The following is a 15,331-nucleotide window of genomic DNA, read 5'->3' on the forward strand; positions in this document are numbered from 1 at the left end:
CTTCCTCCACTCGAACTACGTGATCCCATCGCTCACGCATTGGAGGAATCTTACACAACAAGCACACATGCACAACATAAGTGGTCTACCTTTCTCATGTTTGCTTGCATGACACTGTTAAAAGAATGCATACACTCAACATCTACATGTAATGTATCATAGTACCATGGCAGCTCCACAGAATGCATGTCATGCACTCTCACTCATCTTTGTTCTGTGTTCGCTTGTAAGCTTGGAGTGTGTTTGTCTTCACTGTTACATCTTTCTTATTTGCTGGTTTGCATAGTTGTCTTGTTTGTGAACCATGCTTTCATTAACATGGGTCAACAAATGCATTGGTGGCTACATTGGAAGTATCACTTCATGTGAGATGACCCATGCACTGTTAGCTTAGGAGTAGGAGTAGTGTTTTCTTTTGAGTTGTTTGCTTGCATGCTTGTTTGCTTACTTTGTTTGTTTATTTGTTTGTCTTCTTGCTTGTTTTCTTACTTTTTTTGCTTTTGCTTTTTCTTCTACTTTTGCTCTGTTTTTTTGTTTGTTAGTTCACTTTTTTCGTTCGTAGGATAGTTTCGCATGAAACCATGTATGACTCTTGAAACAAGCTGGGTAAAGTAGAAGATGCCTTGTACAACTATCACTACTTGGTTATCTATCATCCTTCCTCTGTATGAAGAACTTGTTACTTTTATTCCATGATATGCCAAAGGAAAATATGTGTTGTTCAAAGTGAACCTTGGTGAAAACACAATGCTTGCATGCTAACTAGTGTCACCTACTCTAGTCGGTTGTTTTTGGGTTAACCTTTGTCAGCTCAGTCAAGTATAGTAAGGTGAGGGTGGAAACCTTAATAGGCATGCCAGAGGTATAATAAACTACCTCTCTAGAAGAACAACCTCTTCTACTCTAAATAAGTTGAGATCCCTCTTCCGCATCTGAAATGAATAAGTGATATGTGTACAGTTACAAAAAATAAAAAATAAAATAAAATAAAGTGAAAAAAGTTTAAAAAAATGAATAAGGCGAAAGAAGAGAAAGGCTTCCTGCATAGAGAGGTGATGCAAGTAACTCCACTGAGGTTTTGACCAGGCTCGCTGGCAGTGGATCCATGCTTGTGTTCATATGTGACTCCATCAGGGTATTATCTAGGCCTGCTGGCAGCAGAGCAACAACAGAGATGAAACTAAGACTCTGACAACTATACTACTTGTGCACCAATATACCCCTCAACCACAATCAAAAAAACTGTGTTTCCTTGGCTTGGATTGTGTGTTAATCGACCAAGAGTTTGGCAGATGCTACATCTTACAATCGAGCTAGTATGGAAATCAAGAGGAGCTGTTAGACTTGCTTTTTAGGGACAAGGTCCTTTCAAAGAGCTAGAGTTCTACTAGTCTGTCACCAAGTGTTGTAGCAGCTACAACCACCCTTCGAAATTTTTCCTTAGCTTTGTTTTGGAGCCTCCCTTCCAACTTTTCACAACAATTTGCCTTGCTTCGTCAAGTTCACAAGCTTTTGTGTTTTGCTTGCACAAAGGTAGCCTATAGATCACAGCTTGATGCACTATCCTCAAAGGATGATCACCCAGACTTGGTCCAACTATAGCCTGAGCATCTCCCCCAAGAAATTGTGCAATTCTGGAGGGAAACCAACCTTCCCTCCAAAAGTTGTGCAATCCTGATTGGCAACCTGTTGGGCTCCATAATTGTGTAATTTTGGTAGTCAACACTCACAATGAAAATTGTGTAATTTTCTCCAGTAGGGCTGCTTAGCCCAGAATTTGCGTAAATCTGGATAGTAGTCCGCTACTCTACCCAGAAATTGCGCGAATCTCCTTGGCAGCTAGCCCAGATCGGAGCCAGAAATGCACATTTTCTCCCAACAGTCGAGTAGTCTCTTGCATGTTCAACTGAGCTGACTGGTTCCCTCCGGGATCGAGAAAAATTGACTTGCATGCATGGGCTACTTCTCTTAAGGCATCATGAAAATGCATCCCTTGTTTCAGGGATCTAAGTTTAGCAGTCGGAGGTTACATGAAAGGATCATTTCAGAAACCTCCCACCAAGTATCACTTTCCCTAGAATTGTGGCATGCACATTGCAACCTCGATATTATTAAAAATCATCAACTGGACACTACGGAGCTCATTCCTCACATCAATCTTGTAGCTCTGGCATCCCACATCAAATCTAGGAGTAGTCAGCACATTCATCTTAGCTTTTTTGGGGTAAGCCCATTTTCCATGCCATGTGTTGCATTTCTATCACTTTGTGTATTTTCACCTGTCTGAGTATAGTTTGCTTGATTTCTTTGAATGCTTGTTTCCATTTACATGATGTTTCCTTGTCCTAGCATTGTTTTAGTTTTCATTTCTATCTCACTATCATCACATGCATGAAATTATGCTTCACGAACGGTCATCGATTCGGCTACTTGCCTCACCCACATGCATGTTGTTCCATTTCATAAATCTATGATTCACCGTTTGCATGCATGATCATTCACTTATTCTTACACTCAGTATCACCATGCATTTGCACTCACATTCACTTTTAGTTGCCTGTCGGTGAGTCTGGACAGCCTTGGACTGGAATTTTCCTCACCAAGAGCCTCACCAAGACAACATTGCACAATTATGAGAGGGAAGGCTCTATCTTCCTCTCAGGAAATGTGAATTTCTACCCAATTACTATCCTCCATGACCTTTTCATGGATTTCTAAGGGATAGTGATGGCTGGCCCAACAAATTGCACAATGCAGTGACTAAGCATGCAACCATTGCCAGCTGAGATTGCGCATTGCGCAATTTCAGTAGTCAGCAGCTAGACTGGACTGTCTATTGTGTAGTACCAATAGTAAGTTTGTCTCCTAGAAACTCATACTTTGCCTTGGTAGTCTTGACAGTCAGTCTCCCAACCTCCTGGCCAAAATTGTGCAACCTTCATGATCAGTCACACAGGTATGTTGCAAGTTAGTTCCCAAGTTCTTTTTGGTTTTCGACTAACATATTGCTTGCCATGAGTGTTTCCATGTCTCTAGGTATTGTAGGTGTTTATCTACCTCTCAGTAGTGCAGGTATAATGGTTTCGAAGAGAGAAGAGTCGAAGACACCGTTTAGAGCACACCTGGAGATGCAGTTGATCAAATGTCTATGAGCTTGCCTGCTCACAAAGATATCAATTTGTTCATAGACAAGGACATTAATATATGATAACAAAAACATCACAATGAGCAACATCATGAACAGTAGCTGAAGGAAGCATATCGAATGCAACGAATGCAAGAGTAAGGTTGTTGACAACACAAACGCAGAACAAAGTTGCAAGCTCAAGCAGATTCACTGATGTTGAAAGCAACTTTGCATACTCAGGCTCTAAGGTGACAGCGCGACATGAATATTGCGTGAAGATAGAGAATGGAACAAATAAGGAGTTTCATGTGCTGAAAAACAACTCAAGGAAGAACATGAAGCTGGACAGACAAACGAATGAGTTGTAGTAGGAATAGGAAAGACAATGGGTGTAACATGAACTCACGGATGAAACTACGGCTATACAAGTTATAGATCTATCCAAACAACTCGCATGGAGCAGACATGGTGAGTAGTGTTTTTGACTGCATACAAGGGATTCATGTCATTATGCACATGCATGTGACCTAACCCATTCAACACACTCACCAAGGCGAAGACAAGAAGCAAGTCCAACTGGAGCAAAATGTGTACCTCGAAAAGTTGATGTGCATGATCACCATCACACACTTGAAGATTAGCACAAACACTGTGCATTAGTTATTTTTTGATTCAGCTACACCCAAGAAGACCATTCACATGTTAGTAGATGAGTTGGATGAAGGAGCCTAATGAATGTACCAGTTGTGATGGAGGCAAGAGCTTGCTTCAGCAAGATGTCACCATGGTGTGCATGCACACCATCACGAACGACCAAGCTTGGGATTAGCTCACCACCTTCACCATCACAAGCATATTAAAGAGTTGGGCTCACCACAACAAACTGAGTGTCAGTGATGTCTTACATGGCTTGTTCAAGCCATTGAGCACATGTGCATTTTAATGTAACGTCGTGCCAAGTGGAAGTTCAAGTGTCAATATTTTGATGTAACAATCATAAAGTAGATGAAGAGTCATGAGGGTAGATGAACTATCATAAAGGAGAATGTCAAGAGTCACTCCACCCTTTGCAATAAATAGAACCTCATAACTCATTGTATATGCTTTTGGTCAGCCAAGCTTCTGTTAAGACTATCTTGGAAAGAGCTTGGACAGTAGTGTAACGCGCCTTGGCTTCTCCACTGCAAGGAGCTAGTTCATCTCTTTGGAGGAGCAGGGAGATGTGGCTGTAACATTCCAATGTTGAGGCTAGTAGGTTTAGATGGATGTATTGTATGATTTGAAGTTACATTTATTTATATAATAAGAGCCAACACGTTTTCATGCATATGTTGTTATTGTAGTTGGACTGTTCCGGTTGCTGTAGAAATATATGTTGTTTAACCTACGTAACTATGTATGAACACTTTAGTATGAAATTATATGAATATTTTTGCAGATGTGTTGTTGGTTTAACCATCACTTTGGATTGTCGGACTGACCTAGTTTATATCTTGTGATGCATCTTCGCTTGTGTGTTCCCTTCCCAGCTGAGTACAGTTACAGGTTGCCAAGGGGCGCACTCATCTCAGCCCACCTTTTTTAGAAACCTCTCATTCACCTTCCTTAACTCACTATAGCAGTCACACCCTTATTACTGAGAGATTTACATTACTTGCCTCTGTGTGACATTGTGGTCAAGGCATTATGATACGACCCACTGGTGGGACTCCTACACCAAACGGTTTGAGGTCTAATTGGGAATTCTTACCAGGGAGATCCCCTTACATGTTGGTGGGTCCAGCACCGTCAACGGACCCCTAGGCAGCACCGGACATAATGTATAGGGGGTTTCCATCCCCTCTATGACCCCCCCACCGGCGCATGGGGTAGTCATGGAAAGAATATAACGCAACTCAACATTCTCCCACTTGATTTTTTATTTCCACAAGGGGCCACATGAGAGCTTAGTCATTGATCCATCCATGCAACACCCATTGTTTCTCTACACCAAGAAAACTTCTTAGTGCTCATAGAGTTTGTCAATGCATTTGCAGTATTCTTCAAAGTCTCCACCTTTACCAGCAACACCTTTTTGTCCTCAACCATATCCCTCACAAAGTGATACTGAACATCAATGTGCTTTGTCTTTGAATGATAAGCATGGTTATTTTCCAAGAAGATTACACTTTGGATGTCACATTTTGTCCTTATAGCTCACTATAATAACCCCATACTTGAGCAAAATCTATGCAACCAAACTGGTTCCTCTCTTGCATGAGTGGCTGCCATGTATTCTTCCTCTGTAGTTGAAAGTGCCACTTCAAACTATCTCTTAGTCATCCAACTGACTTCACCTCTGAATACCCACTTGTGGATCTTCTCTGGTCCATATATCTAGCCTAGTCTACATCAACAAAGCCAAAGATGTCCAAAAAAATGTCCAATCATGGTCTTCCTTGGTAACACAAACCATAATCACTAGTGCCACACAAATATCTGAAAACCCGCTTCACTATTGTCCAATGATCCTTCCCTAGTTTTGACATAAACCTGCTCAATCCTCCCACTAAATGTGTAATGTCTAGTCTAGTACAAACCATTGCATACATAAGGCTATCGACTGCACTTGCATATGGAACATGGGACATGTCCTCTTCCTCTTCTTGTGTCTTGGGACACTATTCAGCAGATAAATTTACACCTATAGGAATAGGAACCTTCACCGATTTACTATCCTACATATTAAATCTCTATAGTATTATCTCAGCATACTTCCTTTGGTTTAACCAAAGTTTCCTCTTTAACTGATCTCATTTAATTTCAATGCCAAAAATATAGTTTGCAGCACCAAGATCTTTCATGTTGAATTTGGAGGAAAATTGGGTCTTCAAATCCTGGATAATTTCTTTGTCATTTCCAGCCAGCAACATATCATCCACATGCAAGACCAGATAAATAACAAGGTCACCAATTAATTTAAAATACACATAGCGATCTTCTTTTATTCTGGTGTAGCCAAGTCCTTGTATAAATGTATCAAATTTATAATACCACGTCCTTGGTGACTGTTTTAACCCATACAGATACGTTTTTAACTTGTATACCAGTTCTTTCTTACCCTTCAATACAAATACTTCAAATCCCTGTGAAGAAATGTTGTCTTCAGATCCATCTTCTCTACCTCAAAATAAAAAGAAGTAGCAACAGATACAATTAATCTAATAGAAGCTACCTTGGCAATAGGAGAAAAAATATCACCAAAATCAATTCTCGGCACCTGGGAATAACCCTTTTCTACCAATCGAACTTTGAATTTCTCCACCTTCCCTTCTACATTCATCTTCTTCTTAAACACCCATTTGCTGCCAATGAGTTTCCTTCCAGCCGACAACTCAACCAGATCCCAAGCCTTATTTTTGTGCAAAGATTCCATTTCATCAACCTTGGCCTCTTTCCAGATTTTTCCATCCTCTGAATCTACTACTTCCCTCACAGTTCTAGGATCATCATCAGTAATAGATAAAGAAAAAATTGAAAAAAAGTAGATAGACTATACCTTGCTAGCTTCCTTCTTTCTCGAACTGATCTTCTCACAGCCAGATTTTGTGGCTCTTCATCATTTGATTCCTCTTCTGCTATAGAGTCTAATTCTTCCTCTTTTAGCTCAAACTCTATCTTCTCAAGTTCCTTTGGTAGGACTTCATGTTTAATAACATGTTTCACCTCTCTAAACACCATATCTTGTTTGTGCACAACCTTCCTTGTTTCTGGGTTCCAAAGCTTATAACCTTTTAAACCATCCTTATACCCAATAAAGATGCACTTTTCATATTTACTATGCAACTTTTTTCTTTTTTCCTTTGGAACATGTACATATGAATCACATCCAAATACCCTCAATGTGAAAGAGAATGTTTCTTATCATTCCATACCTCTTGTGGAGTCTTATCCTCCAATGCTGATGAAGGTGATATGTTGACTAGGTAACATGCAGTCTCCACCGCCTCTGCCCAAGATTCTTGTCCTAACCTGACACCACTGAGCAGGCTTCTTGCCCTTTCCATCAACGTGACCTTGTTCATTCTTTCTACAACTCCATTTTTCTCAAGTGTGTTTGGTGTAGTCTTATGCCATCCTATACCACACTTCTTACAGAACTCTTCAAATTCCTTCTTGCAAAACTCTCCACCCTTCTCTTTCCTCAACACTTTTATCTTCTTCTCTATCTAGTTTTCCACTAGAACCTTAAATTCTTTAAACATGTCTAAGACTTCAGATTTATTCCTGAGGAAATATATCCATGTATTCCTTGAGAATTCATCTATAAATGATGCATAATACACATACTTTCCTCATGATGGAACCAACACAGGTCCAAACACATCACTATGCACAAGCTCTAATATATGTTTCTCCCTCTTGACACTAGAGGGGAAACTCACCCGATTATGCTTCCCATATACACAATTTTCATAGAAATCAAAATCCAAAGAGATATTAGACATACCTTCTACTATACCATTACCATGAAGTATTTGAAGGCCCTTCTCTCCAATATGTCCAAGCCTTTGATGCCATAGCATGGTATTTTCTCCAGAGACTGTTGGGCATGGCATCCCCCCCAAGGCATGTTTTGGGGCTCAACGCCCAAGTTTTGACCCAATATTGTTGTAAAGACTCCGTGAATTGCAGGTGTGGAGCGTGAAATGTATGATAGAGTCACAGGGTTGTCCACCTTACTTTTGTAATGTAATGTCAGTTGGATAGACCTACCCATGGTCCACAAACCATGGGATTGGATAAATAGAGCGAGGCTCTAAGTGTAAAGAGAATAATAGAGAGGAAAAAGGTCTAAAGAAGTAAGGTGAATTGTGTCTTTGGGTCGTAGAGTAGGAGAAGGCTCTGCAGTGGAGTGCGCATAGGCCTAGTAGTCCACAGTTGAGTGCGCGGACCCCTACAGTTGAGTGCACAGGGCGGAGTTGAGTCTGCAATTGAGGAAGGAATTAATAAAGAGAATCTTTATCATAATTCTGTGTATCTGTTCTTGGGTTAATGCATGCTTGATATAATTTTCAAATATATTGTTTATTTACTGTGCACACCTATATGAATGGTTTATGTTGTTAAGTATAACTTAAAGCACGCAAGTAGGCTAAAATAATCAACTAACATTGGAATACTAGTAAGGACTTGGGTAATAACACAGAAGCGTAGTGTTTGGATCCCATGTAGGGTTGCGCAAAGGCAGTATATCAGACTGCGAGGTACGGGAAAGTGCGAGAAGCGACTTGCGTGCAACAGGGAAAATTTTAAGAAACCCCCCTAAATTTACATGTATAATAAATGGGCGAATCTCCATGGTATATAGGAAAAATGGAAGGCGATTTTATCAATAATATGATATGTATATATAATTTTTTGGCGAATCTCCCACCAGGCATGGCGAATATTTTACTCAATTTTAAAATCTTGTGTTTATTGTATACACAAATGAAATCATTGCATTTCTTTAAAATATCTTTTGAAATCAAAATTACCGAAATTACATATATAACCTAGTGGGTGTAGGATAAAATTCACTCGTGCCATTCATAGAAAGCATGAGAAAAAACCTAATACTATATATAGAACCAAGAAAAATTCAAATTCAACACTTCTAGGGACCTCGTAACCACCCTGCCAATACACAAGTATGTTCTTGTTTGCAATTAGAAAAATTACCCAAATTACAATCTATTTACTCCAGCATATGTTGGAAAGTTATAGAAGGATGACTAGTGCAATCAATCCATTCCTTTTAGCCCTGGATTTGTTTCAGTTTAAAACAGAAGTATACAAATATACTTGTCCAATGTCTATGCTTTAACCATTCACCTTAAGATTTTTTTACAATATAATTTCCTAAGTCTATTTAATATCTTCATTATCATAAAAACCAACCTATATCCATCTTAACTCCACATCTACCACTCTTAGGGGGATGAAATCTATGTATCCCTTTGAGCACTTGGTAGACCCAGAATTAAGATGGATCTAAGATGACAAAATTTCCCCTTTAAATAGTCTATGCTCACATGAATACCATGGTATTACCATGGGTCAATACCATGGGTTATCATAAACCTGGAGCTTAAAAATTAATATTAGTAATTTATAAAAATTAATAAAATTAATAGTTGATTTTTATTTTATTTTTTATTTTAACCAAGCTAAAATGTTTAACATACATTAAATTACAACATCCATTTTTACTCTTGATCGGATCAAATATTTTTTCACTCTATGCTAGTTTGCATATCACGATATTTGATACCTCTCGGGGGTTAGTAGATCCAGAGTAAAGATTCTTTCTATGTTGGTTTAATTCCCCCATTTAAATAGGCTACATTCTAGGTGAATACCATGTGCCATTTTGGTGAATACCATGGGTCAATACCATGTGCCATTTTTATTTTTATTAATAATAATATTAGGGTTAATAATGTTTTTTTGCATGGTATTAATAACAATCTAGTCCATGGTATTTGTCCCATAGTATTTTGCCCATAGGTTTCACCTAAATATAATGCATTTTTTTAGTGTTCATAAATATAAGGTGACTTATGGAGTAAATATAAAAAAATGTTTTATTTTTTTACCATACCTCTCGTTTATTTATATTTTTATTAATTTACCATACCTCTTTTACAAATATGGTATTTGGCCCATAGGATTCACTTAAATAAAACCTCTTTCTTGAGGCTTCATAAATAGAACAAGGGCTATGGACTAAATATAAAAAGAGGTTTTATTTATTTACCATGCGTCTAGTTTATTTATATCTTTATTTATTTACCATAAAGACGTTTTATTTATTTACCATACCTCCACTTTACTTATATTTTTATTTGTTTACACCCTTGCATGTATATAAGGTGACTTATGGAGTAAATATAAAAAATGTTTTATTTATGTACCATACCTCTCATTTATTTATATTTTTATTAATTTACCATACCTCTTTTATAAATATGGTATTTGGGCCTTTGGCCCATAGGATTCACTTAAATAAAACCTATTCTTGAAAATGGGCGAATGGAAGGTTGTAACTCCTAATTTCAAGGGCTAAATTTACCTTTTTCACCCTCTCCCTTAAAATAAGGTGGGCTATTTGAGGTGATTTGTAAAAATGTACTATGATACAAAATATTCGCCCACTAAAAATTTAAAACCCCTTAATTTCGCCAAAGGGCGAACATTTGCCCCTAAAATTTTCTATGGCGTGCAGGGTCAAAGCGCGAAGCACTTGAACTCATCAAACATCTCCAAGGTGAGAAAACATGGTTCTCGCACCCTCCCATACTACTTTAGGTGAGACCTCAATCCGCGCTCCGCGAACTGTTGCTGAAAGGGCCAGTAGTACCCTGATTTTTTTGGCTAAATTAACTTTGAACCTGGGTCAAGACCCAATAAGCCAACAAATGGTTCTATTGCTGGGACCAGGATCTGCATAAGATATGTCTGATGTCATGTCACTAGAATCCAACAAAGAAATAAATAGAAGAGTGGTTGGATAGAAAGATTCACGAGTTCGCAGTGCAGGAAAATAGGAATCCGCGGTTATCAAAGGAAGAGTGGTTAGATTTCTACTTATATACGGAAATCCATGAAATTTTCTTTGCATCCTTCCCCTCTGAGTTGTATGAGTGGGTCATGAAGCTAGCAAACAGTCAAGGAAGGTGTAGGCTCGACAAACCTATTGTGTGGACTCCGGAGTTGCTGCACATACTGGAAGCATCATAAGATAAGATCGTGCGTGCTGCATACCATTGGCTCGATCAAATTATAGGAGGGTTTATCACCGAGGTCATGGTAGATACTTCAGTTGGCTATAGCGAGGCAGAATGACGCTTCCTCAAAGGACCACGAGGTAAGTACGTTAAATATTTGAACACTTGGATTAAAATGCTACTGTGTGAAAAGCGGGTTATGCGAACAAATTGATGTTTGGGGCTACACGAAGTGGGAGGATCTATACAAATGAATGTAGCACAGAATTACAGACTAGTCCCTTGATTTCACCTTCGAGGGAAAGTGAGGAAGAGCTCACAAAAGTTTCACCAAGAAGTGCGATCAGTTTGATAAAGCAGCGAATTCCGCGCATACCACCCCCACCTACACCACCACCGGTTTCACCATCCTCACCCCCGTCTTCCCCCACACCACCTTTGCCACCACCATAGTTCAATATGGCAAGTGTGATAAAATTTTAGGTGTTCAAAGGGGTAGGGAACGGAGATTCGAACCAATTTTGGTTCATGGTAAAAGCTGTATGGGAAGCACAGGGAATCACGGATGACAATATAAAGAAAGCAATGCTGGTCAGCGCCTTGTAGGATTGCACACTAGCATGGTACATTAAGCATTCCAATGGCAATCTAAACGTAGGGATCATGAATATCCAAGTTGTGCTAAATAGGGAATTTAGCAAGACAAAATAAGAGACACAGTTGATTATTGGATATAAGAAGATTGCAATGCTTCCAAGCGAGACCCCCTGGGAGCTAGATCAAAGACAGAAGTGTATGATTCATGAAGCCAATATGACCTTGATGGATGGGCAACACTGCGCATGGTTTGTAGCATCACTAACATCGCATCTAAGGAACGCTTTGTCGTAGCAGAAGCTATCCACTCAGGCCAAGGCCTTGGAGATTGCAATGAGACTGCATGAGACCCTGATACAAGATCCTAACCTAGGAGTCCAACAGATCCATGTGTAGTTGAAAAAATTGTGCCTTGAGATGCAAAGTTTGAAACAAGACAGAATGGCTTGCCCTGTTACACTAAAAAATGTCACCATGACTATTTACAGTTAGTATGGCTCTATCAACAGTCATGATGTCCTCTTAGGCAAGTCTTATGCCTCTACTCTCCATGTCAAACTTCAAAAGAGAGAGAAAGTCTTTATAAATGTATTTATCTCTGGGGACGCAGGTTCTCTCAACCTTACCTGCGGGGACGCACCCAATGTTCACAAAAGCTGCGTCTTTGGACGCTCTGTATGTAAAGGGGCAGGTGCGTCCTCTTGTAAAGGTCAAAATGCGCAAGTTTCATCTTTAAAAAGTTACTTGTGGTCATTTCTAGAGCATTCTAGAAGGTTGTTCGACGTGTATTTAGCGCCTCCAGATGGTTCATGCACTCCTACCAAAGAGGAACTTATCCCATCAATAAGGGAGCTATCCCATCCAAAGAGGGGATTATCCCATTGATGGTGGACCTGATTAGCTTCCTCTTAAGCACTATAAATACAGGCATTGGGCCAGAAGGAGAGGAGGTTGAAAGCTAAACATTTCTAAGGGTAGATGCTGCAGGAATTAGGACTCCCATTTAGAAGCTTGTGAGGAGAGATTGCCATCTTTGCTTGTTCTATTTGGAAGTGGGTGAGCTTTGTCAAAGTAAAGGAGAACTCTTGAAGGACCCTGGGAGGAACTTGCACAACACCAAGGCTCAGGTTGTAATTGTTCCTTTTGTTACCTATTAATGCAAATGAGTCCATTCTTCTCAATAACTTGTTACTTATGAGTTGTTTCATATACTCCTTGGTCTATATGTTGAATATGCTTTGTTTTATGATATAATCAGGTGCTATTTAATGGTTTGACTGTTGGTGAATGCAGGTTTTGGAGAAAAGGAGGAGCTCATCCGGATCAACGAAGCTGAGCTACTACAACAGCGTTTGGTTAGAGGTAAGAGCCACACACTTGATTACTCATATTGCAATACATGTTTAGAGAAGGATTGCTCTCGTTTGTTTTGTTTGTCATTAGAATGTCTTAGACTTCTAGGAAGGTCGGTTGTGTCCGCACTATTGACTGATTCCATGTGACAAATTGGCGACTCCACTGGGGAAACCATTGATGTGAAAGTCTTTTCCTTTGTATGAACTTTGCTCTGAGAAAATTGCTTTATTTTTCTGGTCTTTGGCTCTGTGACTTTGTCTTTGGGTGGGTTAGCTTAGGGTTAGATTTATTTTGGTTTTTCTTGAATTTTCCAGTAGGACGCACCCTCTGAGTATTGCACAGTGCGTCCCTGGACGCACTGTCGCTGTGTGCACAGAGCGGCCCCGCACCTGTCTTAACGGGTCGCCTGCGTCCCCTGCTAAAATTTGAAAAAATTCCATTTTTTGCATTTGTTCTCTTAGATTTTGCTTTTTCTTAGTTTTTACTACCCAGATCCATTGGTCTCTTGTCAAAGATCTTCACCTGAACTTGTTTTGATAGCATTGAGTGTTTTAGTGGATTTCATAGAAGTTTAAGCCCTAGGGTTTGATTTTTGAGTAGGCCTTGTAGTGACTTTGGCAGTAGAGGTTGTCAAGCCTTAGATCTCTCTGGTTTTGTCAGCCTTCTTAGAAGTCAAACCTGTCGTAAAGTCTACCTATGAGAGCAACTTACCATTGAGTTGTCTCTTTGGGCAAATTTCGAAGTGCTTGTTGATTAAGTCTTGAATTCCATTTTACAAAAAGAACAAAAAGATTTGAGTTTTGTTTTGACTAGTCTTTTGATTCTGCATTAGCTGGTCCTTGATTTGATTTTGGTCAAGTAAAACAACCTAGAATCATCTTTGTGAGCTTTTGCCTTGTTAGGTTTGCTTAGAGTAATTTCCCTTTTGATTTGCTTGTGAGTCAAGTTTTCATAGATTTCATAGCTTTTGAGATTGATTTTTGTTAAAATAGGTTTATATGCTTTATTAAAAAGAGAAAATACAAAAACATCTCCTTTGAAAAGTTTTGTTTCAAGTAGCATTGAAGAGTTTTGAAAGAAAAAGAGTTTTTCGTGCACGTAAGGAGTGGTCATGTTTGTATGCTTGGAAAGAAAAGAGAATTGTTTCTTTGATTGTCTTTACTAAGAAAGTTGTTTTTTATAAAATTTGCATCTCTCAACTCTCTTAGTTAGGAATTTCATTGAAAAAGGAAAGTAGTGTAAATCATCTTAAGTGCATTTTTGTAGTGGATTGAGTCGAGTCTACACACCATTGGTTTCACTTCCGCTACCTTTTGTCTTTAAGGAAAAACCATAAAATTAACGCTTAAAGTAAAATCAACGTAGTAACTTTTATTTACTAGGGCTCTGAAACACCAATTTAGATCAGGCTAGTGTCTTGGAGTAGGAGAGTAATTAACTCTCCAAGACAACAAAACCAAACAAGTAGCTTATCTTGTGATAGAATAAATCCAATTGTCTCATTTGTACTCTGGGAAAGCTCCTCTTAAAGGAGAAGCACGAGCTCATGTCCGAACCAGTGAGGGGATCAATCATCCGTCATTGGGAACGACGCCAGACACGCATGTATTACAAACGGTAAACCTTGGATTAACCATTGTTGAGGAGCCAGGGGTCACTTGTCGGTAAACCTTGGATTGTTGTCAAGGAACCGGCAAGGGGATTCAGCTTGATACTCTGCCCTTGCGTGCTGTCGGAGTTTAGACTCTTCCCCCAGGTGCATTTGTTGCGGTTGCTAACCTTAGTGACCATTATCTTTAGGATTCTACCGAGGTGACGGTGGAGGGAAGATCCCACTGTACCTGGAGCAGACGTTGGCTAGACTCACTTGGATTTTCTGGGGGGTTCACTTCACTCGAGACGGTTAAAGTGGAGGAACTTGTGCCGGTCTATTCATTAAGCAGGTTGTCGGGGTAACTGTTCCACCCGCCACTTCTGTACTGAATCCGGCGACGTTGGGTTTCATCACCAACTAGCGCTTTCGGTCTGGAAGGCTACTGTTTGTGCTTGGTTTGACGCCCTAGATTCTTTAGGCGTGTGATTCAAATTTGTTTGGTTCTTTAGAGACTTTAGGTGGTTTGATTTGAGATTTTACTTTGTTTTCGTATGTAGTAGTTAAAAGTTTTTAGCTGTGGCAGAATTACCGAGACAGTCCCGTAGACTTCGGGGCAAGTCACCTGAGATTGTTACCGGAACTGATTTGTTGAGGAAACTCCGTAGATCATGGGGTGGACCTCCTGAAGACATCCCGGGTCATCACGAAGGTTTGAAAGTCCTTGTAACTCCTCCTAGTGGCAGTAGAGTAGGTTCACCTGAAGAAGGAGAGTCTTCGTTGGTAGTCCATCCCGATTACCAAGGTTTAGAGACGGGTTACAATCCTGAAGCTGTTGCAGTTTCTGAACTGGTTGGTATTTTTTCGTCTACCAGTGATTTAGGCGAACAACCTGAAATATCTGAGCCT

This window comes from Pinus tabuliformis, chromosome 8 (genome assembly GCF_031772625.1).
Source record: "Pinus tabuliformis cultivar Carrire ecotype Pingquan chromosome 8, CPIR1, whole genome shotgun sequence".
Taxonomy (NCBI): Eukaryota; Viridiplantae; Streptophyta; class Pinopsida; order Pinales; family Pinaceae; genus Pinus; species Pinus tabuliformis.